An 8,374-nucleotide genomic window follows, 5' to 3' on the forward strand; every position below is an offset into this window, starting at 1 on the left:
CCATCTGCCCTCCACTGGACAAGGAAAAGAGGCCTTGGAAATCCATGGAAGCTTCCCAATGGGAGAGACTGAGGGCAAAGATACCCTCTTCAATAAGTGGTGCTGGGAAAACTTTAGAGCTACATGAAAAAGAATGAAGTTACAACACTATCTAACACCATACACACATCAGATCAGATCAGATCAGTCGCTCAGTCATGTCTGACTCTTTGCGACCCCATCAATCGCAGCACACCAGGCTTCCCTGTCCATCATCAACTCCCGGAGTTCACTGAGACTCACGTCCATCGAGTCAGTGATGCCATCCAGCCATCTCATCCTCTGTCGTCCCCTTCTCCTCCTGCCCCCAATCCCTCCCAGCATCAGAGTCTTTTCCAATGAGTCAACTCTTCGCATGAGGTGGCCAAAGTACTGGAGTTTCAGCTTTAGCATCATTCCTTCCAAAGAAATCCCAGGGCTGATCTCCTTCAGAATGGACTGGTTGGATCTCCTTGCAGTCCAAGGGACTCTCAAGAGTCTTCTCCAATACCACACTTCAAAAGCATCAATTGTTCAGCACTCAGCCTTCTTCACAGTCCAACTCTCACATCCATACATGACCATAGGAAAAACCATAGCCTTGACTAGATGAACCTTTGTTGGCAAAGTAATGTCTCTGCTTTTGAATATGCTGTCTAGGTTGGTCATAACTTTCTTTCCAAGGAGTAAGCGTCTTTTAATTTCATGGCTGCAGTCACCATCTGTAGTGATTTTAGAATCCAGAAAAATAAAGTCTGACACTGTTTCCACTGTTTCCCCATCTATTTCCCATGAACTGGTGGGACCGGATGCCATGATCTTCATTTTCTGAATGTTGAGCTTTAAGCCAACTTTTCCACTCTCCTCTTTCACCTTCATCAAGAGGCTTTTGAGTTCCTCTTCACTTTCTGCCATAAGGGTGGTGTCATCTGCATATCTGAGGTTACTGATATTTCTCCCGGCAATCTTGATTCCAGCTTGTGTTTCTTCCAGTCCAGCGTTTCTCATGATGTACTCTGCATATAAGTTAAATAAACAGGGTGGCAATATACAGTCTTGACGTACTCCTTTTCCTATTTGGAACCAGTCTGTTGTTCCATGTCCAGTTCTAACTGTTGCTTCCTGACCTGCATACAAATTTCTCAAGAGGCAGGTCAGGTGGTCTGGTATTCCCATCTCTTGAAGAATTTTCCACAGTTGATTGTGATCCACACAGTCAAAGGCTTTGGCATAGTTAATAAAGCAGAAATAGATGTTTTACACACAGATAAAACAAAATGGATTAAAGACCTAAATGTAGGACCAGAAACTATTAAACTCTTACAGGAAAACATAGGCAGGACACTCGATTACATAAATCAAAGTAAGATCTTCTATGACCCCCCCTCCTAGAGTAATGGAAATAAAAACAAAAATAAACAAGTGGGACCCAATTAAACTTAAAAGCTTTTGCACAGCAAAGGAAACTACAAACAAGGTGAAAAGACAGCCCTCAGAATGGGAGAAAATAATAGCAAAGAAAAAAACTAACAAAGAATTAATTTCCAAAATATACAAGCAGCTCATACAACTCAATATCGGCAAAGCAAACAACTCAATCAGAAAGGGGAAAGGGACCTGAAGAGACATTTCTCCAAAGAAGATATACAAATGGCAAGCAAGCACATGAAAAGATGCTCAACTCAGTCATTATTAGAGAAATGCAAATCAAAAGTATAATGAGATACCACTTCACATCAGTCAGAATGGCCATCATCAAGAAGTCTACAAACAATAAATGCTGGAGAAGGTGTGGAGCAAAGGGAACACTCTTGCATTGCTGGTGAGAATATAAACTGATGCAGCCACTATGGAAGACGATATGGAGATTCCTTAAAATGGTAGGAATAAAACCACCATATGACCCATCAATCCAACTCCTAGGCATATACCCTAAGGAAACCAAAATTGAAAAAGACACATGTGCCCCAGTGTTCACTGCAGCACTATTTACAATAACTAGAATATGGAAGCAACCTAAATGTCCATCAACAGATGAATGCATGAAGAAGCTGTGGTACATATATACAATGGAACACTACTCAGCCATAAAAAGGAATGCATTTGAATCCATTTTAATGAGATAGATGAAACTAGAGCCTATTATACAAGTGAAGCAAGTCAGAAAGAGAAATATAAATATCATGTACTGACACATGTATATGGAATCTTAAAAGATGGTGATGGTCAACAAAGGAAACTATAAGCAAGGTGAAAAGACAGCCTTCAGAATGGGAGAAAATAATAGCAAATGAAGCAACGGACAAACAACTAATCTCAAAAATATACAAGCAACTCCTGCAGTTCAATTCCAGAAAAATAAATGACCCAATCAAAAAATGGGCCAAAGAACTAAATAGACATTTCTCCAAAGAAGACATACAGATGGCTAACAAACACATGAAAAGATGCTCAACATCACTCATTATCAGAGAAATGCAAATCAAAACCACTGAGGTACCATTTCACACCAGTCAGAATGGCTGCGATCCAAAAGTCTATAAGTAATAAATGCTGGAGAGGATGTGGAGAAAAGGGAACCCTCTTACACTGTTGGTGGGAATGCAAACTAGTACAGCCACTATGGAGAACAGTGTGGAGATTCCTTAAAAAACTGGAAATAGAACTGCCTTATGATCCAGCAATCCCACTGCTGGGCATACACACTGAGGAAACCAGAAGGGAAAGAGACAGGTGTACCCCAATGTTCATTGCAGCACTGTTTATAATAGCCAGGACATGGAAGCAACCTAGATGTCCATCAGCAGATGAATGGATAAGAAAGCTATGGTACATATACACAATGGAGTATTACGCAACCATTAAAAAGAATACATTTGAATCAGTTCTAATGAGGTGGATGAAACTGGAGCCTATTATACAGAGTGAAGTAAGCCAGAAAGAAAATCACCAATACAGTATACTGACGCATATATATGGAATTTAGAAATACGGTAACAATAAACCTGTGTATGAGACAGCAAAAGAGACACTGATGTATAGAACAGTCTTTTGGACTCTGTGGGAGAGGGAGAGGGTGGGATGATTTGGGAGAATGGCATTGAAACATGTATAATATCATATATGAAATGAGTTGCCAGTCCAGGTTGGATGCACGATACTGGATGCTTGGGGCTGGTGCACTGGGACGACCCAGAGGGATGGTATGGGGAGGGAAGAGGGAGGAGGGTTCAGGATGGGGAACACGTGTATGCCTGTGGCGGATTCATTTCGATATATGGCAGAACCAATACAATATTGTAAAGTTTAAAAATAAAATAAAATTAAAAAAAAAAAAGATGGTGATGGTTTAGTCGCTAAGTCATGTCCTACTCTTGCAACCCCATGGACTGTAGCCTGCAAGTTTCCTCTGTCCATGGGATTTTCCAGGAAAGAATACTGGAGTGGGTTGCCATTTCCTTCTCCAGAGGATGTTCTGGACCCAGGAACTGAACCTGGGTCTCCTGCATTGCAGGCAGATTCTTTACCAACTGAGCTACAAGGGAAGCATGTTCCAAAAAGATGGCATTGATGAATCCGTTTTCAGGGCAACAATGGAGAAACAGACATAGAGAACAGACCTATGGACATGGTGGGAGGAGAGGAGGGAGAAGGGGAGATGTATGGAAATGGTAACATAGAAATTTACAATACCATATGTAAAATAGCCAATGGGAATTTGCTGCATGACTCAGGGAACTCAAACAGGGGCTCTGTGACAGGCTGAAGGGCGGGATGGGGAGGGAGATGGGAGGGAGGTCCAAGAGGGAGGGGACATGGGCGTACCAATGGCTGATTTTTGTTGATGTATGACAGAAAACCACAAAATTCTGTAAAGCAATTATCATTTAATTAAAAATTTTTTTAATCTTTTAAAAAGTGCATTAAAGATCTTAACATGAGACAGAACACTATAAAATTCCTGGAGGAAAACATAGGCAGAACACACTCTGACATAAATCACAGCAATATCTTTTTTGATCCACCTTCCAGAATAATGGAAATAAAAATAAACAAATAGGACCTACTCAAACTCAAAAACTTTTGCATAACAAAGAAAACAATAAACAAAATGAAAAAACAACCCACAGATTGGGAGAAAATATTTGCAAACAATGTGACTAACTAAGGATTAGTTTCCAAAATTTACAAACAGCTCATGATGCTTAACAGCATCAAAACAAACAACCCAATCACAAAATGGCAGAAGACGTAAGTAGACATGTCTCCAAAGAAGACCATGCAGATGGCCAAGAGGCATGTGAAAAGATGTTCAATATTGCTAATTATTAGAGAAATGCAAATCAAAACTACAATGAGATATTACCTCACTCCAGTCATAATGGCTATCATCAAAAAATCCACAAACAATAAATGCTGGAGAGGGTGTGGAGAAAAGGGAAACATCCTACACTGTTGGCAGGAATGTAAATTGGTACAGCTACTATGGAGAACAGTATGGATGTTATTTAAAGAATTAAAAATGGAGCTACCATAGGACCCTGCAATCCTACTCCTGGGCATATATCTGGAGAAAAACATGATCTGAAAGGATACATGCACCCCAATGTTTATTGCAGCACTGTTTACAATAGTCAAGACATGAAAGCAACCTAAATATCCATCTACAGAGGAATGGATAAAGAAGATATGGTATATATATATATACAGTGGAATATTACTCAACCACCAAAAAGAATGAAATTATGCCATTTGCAACAACTTGGATGGACTTAGAGATTGTCATCAGATCAGATCAGATCAGATCAGTCGCTCAGTCGTGTCTGACTCTTTGCGACCCCATGAATCACAGCACACCAGGCCTCCCTGTCCATCACCAACTCCCGGAGTTCACTCAAACTCACATCCATCGAGTCAGTGATGCCATCCAGCCATCTCATCCTCTGCCGTCCCCTTCTCCTCCTGCCCCCAATCCCTCCCAGCATCAGAGTCTTTTCCAATGAGTCAACTCTTCGCATGAGGTGGCCAAAGTACTAGAGTTTCAGCTTTAGCATCATTCCTTCCAAAGAACACCCAGGGCTGATCTCCTTCAGAATGGACTGGTTGGATCTCCTTGCAGTCCAAGGGACTCTGAAGAGTCTCCTCCAACACCACAGTTTAAAAGCATCAATTCTTCGGCACTCAGCTTTCTTCACAGTCCAACTCTTGCATCCATACATGACCACTGGAAAAACCATAGCCTTGACTAGACAGACCCTTTGTTGGTAAAGTAATGTCTCTGCTTTTGAACATGCTATCTAGGTTGGTCATAACTTTTCTTCCAAGGAGTAAGCGTCTTTTAATTTCATGGCATACTTAATGACAGATAAGTAGATAAGGAGAAATACCATATGACATCCCTTAAATGTGGAATCTATGAAGAAATGATACAAATGAACTTACTTATAAAACATAAAGACTCACAGAGAACAAATTTATGGTTGCCAGAGGGAAGGATGGGGGAAAGGGATAGTTAGGGACTTTGGAATGGACACGTACACACTGCTATATTTAAAATGGATAACCAAGAAGGAACTAGTGAATAGCACATGGAACTCTGCTCAACGTTATGTGGCAGCCTGGATGGGAGGGGAGTTTCAGGGAGAATGGATATATGTATGGCTGAGTCTCTGCTGTTCACTTGAAACTGTGACAATATTAATTTGCTATATCCCAATACAAAATTTAAAAAATTAAGTTTATTTTGCCTTAATATTAATAGAGCTGCCCCTGGTCTCTTTTGGTTATTGTTTGCATGGAGTATCTTTTTCCATTTCTTTCACTTTCAACCCATTGTATTTAAGGTCTAAAGTTAGTCTCTGGTAAGCAGTATATAGTCGAAATATGTTTTTATCAATTCAGCTAATCTCTTTTGATTACATTTACATTTAAAGTAATTACTAACAAGGACTTACTTCTGTCATTTTGCTCTTTCTTTTCTATATGCCTTACAGCTTTATTTTGGTCCCTTATTTCCGATGTTAATGTTTTCTTTTGTCTTTAGTTGAATTTTGTAGTAAAATCCTTAAATTCCTTTCTCTTTTCCGTTTGTGTATATTCTACAGCTATTTTCTTTGTGGCCACCATTGGGACTACATTTAAATTGTAAAGTTAAAACATTCTAATTTGAATTTGTACTAGCTTATCAGAGTACATCATGAGAAATGCTGGGCTGGATGAAGCACAAGTTGGAATCAAGATTTCTGGAAGAAATATCAATAACCTCAGATATGCAGATGACACCACCCTAATGCAGAAAGCAAAGAGGAACTAAAGAGCTTCTTGATGAAGGTGAAAAGAGGAGAGTAAAAAAGTTGACTTAAAATTTAACATTCAAAAAACGAGGATCGTGGCATCCGGTCCCATCACTTCATGGCAAATAGATGGGGATAAAATAGAAACAGTGACAGACTTGATTCTATTGGGCTCTAAAATCCCTGTGGATGGTGACTGCAGCCATGGAATTAAAAGATGCTTACTCCTTGGAAGAAAAGCTATGACAAACCTAGACAGTGTATTAAAAATCAGAGACATCACTTTGCCGACAACGATCCATATAGTCAAAGCTATGATTTTTCCAGTAGTCATGTACAGATGTGAAAGTTAGACCACAAAGGCTGAGCACTGAAGAATTGATGTTTTCAAACTGTGGTGCTAGAGAAGACCTAGATTGAGTCCCTTGGACTACAAGATCAAACCAGCCAATCCTAAAGGAAATCAACCCTGAATATTCAATGGAAGAACTGCTGCTGAAGCTGAAGCTCCAATACTTTGCAAAGACTCCTGATGCTAAAAGCTGACTCACTGTAAAAGACCCTTATGCTAGGAAAGACTGAAGGTAAAAGGAGAAGGGGGCAGCAGAGGATGAGATGGTTAAACAGCATCACTAACTCAATGAACATAAATTGACCTAACTGTGGGAGATAGTGAAGGACAGGGGAGCCTGTCTTGCTGCAGTCCCGTAGAGTCAGACATGACTTAGCAACTGCACAACAACAAACGATTAGTGGTGTTGAACATTTTTCATCATTTACTAAACAAATATGTATGCAAAGAGCCGACTCATTGGAAAAGAGTGGGAAAGATGCTGGGAAAGACTGAGGGCAGGAGGAGATGGGGCAACAGAGGATGAGGTGGTTGGCTGGCATCACCAATTCAATGGACATGAAGTCAGGCAAACTCCAGGAGGTGGAGAGGGACAGGGCGGCCTGGCATGCTGCAGTCTATGGGGTCGCAAAGAGTCAGACACGACTGAGCAACTGAACAACTAGCTTATCTTCAATATCACACAAAAACTCTACTCTTTGCATGTCTATCCCCACCACTTTCAGTTGTTAATGTCCCCAAATTGTATCCTTATATACTCTAAGTGAGAACTGGAGCTCATGGATCCAGCCTCTTCTTTCTCTATAATTATCTAATTAGCTGTAGGACTGATTGGGAGCGGGAAAAAAGCTTGAGGTGGAAAATGCACAACACCAACCAGTGTCACAAATACATGTTAACAATGGCATCCCATCTCTACACACACACAGCCTTCCTCCACACAGAAACAGCTGTCACTGAGTTAGGTAGGTCACAACATCATGTGGAAGTAGTAGATGTTTCCACAAGATGGCAGTCTTTCTTTGTACTGTAAAACTTAATAAGCAATGTTGCAATGTTGCAAAATACTTAATAAACAGTATTTTATTATTTATGTAGCTGTTATCGTGAATTGTATGTCATACACTACCACATTTTGAACAGATTTTTTAATTTGGGTCACAATTATGGTTTGATGCATTGGTGGTGTTATAAGTGAAGAAGGAAACATTCTAAATAGCAGTGTGTTCATGGACATGTGCATTTGTGGACCCCACCTAACCTCAACTGGATGATGAAGTTCCAAGGACTCTCAGGGGTGAAGTTAATTTGAGAGTAGTGATTAAAAAGTACTGGAGACGGAGGTTTGTATATCACGTTAATCAATGTGAACTTTATCCTGAAAAACATGGGAAATCATTGAAATATTTTAACCAGGTGGGTGTCTGGATCAGCGAAATGTTTCTCAAACTTTACTCCTTGTTAACACCTTCGTTATTTTTTCCATATGTCCATATCACCTCTAGTTAATTTATTTAATGTTGCTTACATCAATCTTTTATTCTTTTACAAACGTATGCCAAAAGGAAACTCATTATCAGCATTGCTTGCCATAATATTTAAAATAAGATATAGCCATTAAAATAGAACAATGTTCATTTATGTACCAACTTCATTTTTATTTCATTTGTTGGTTGTGCTGGGTCTCTGTTACTATGCATGCACTTTCTCT

The sequence above is a fragment of the Bison bison genome, unplaced genomic scaffold (genome assembly GCF_000754665.1).
Source record: "Bison bison bison isolate TAMUID 2011002044 unplaced genomic scaffold, Bison_UMD1.0 scf7180017864072, whole genome shotgun sequence".
NCBI lineage: Eukaryota > Metazoa > Chordata > Mammalia > Artiodactyla > Bovidae > Bison > Bison bison.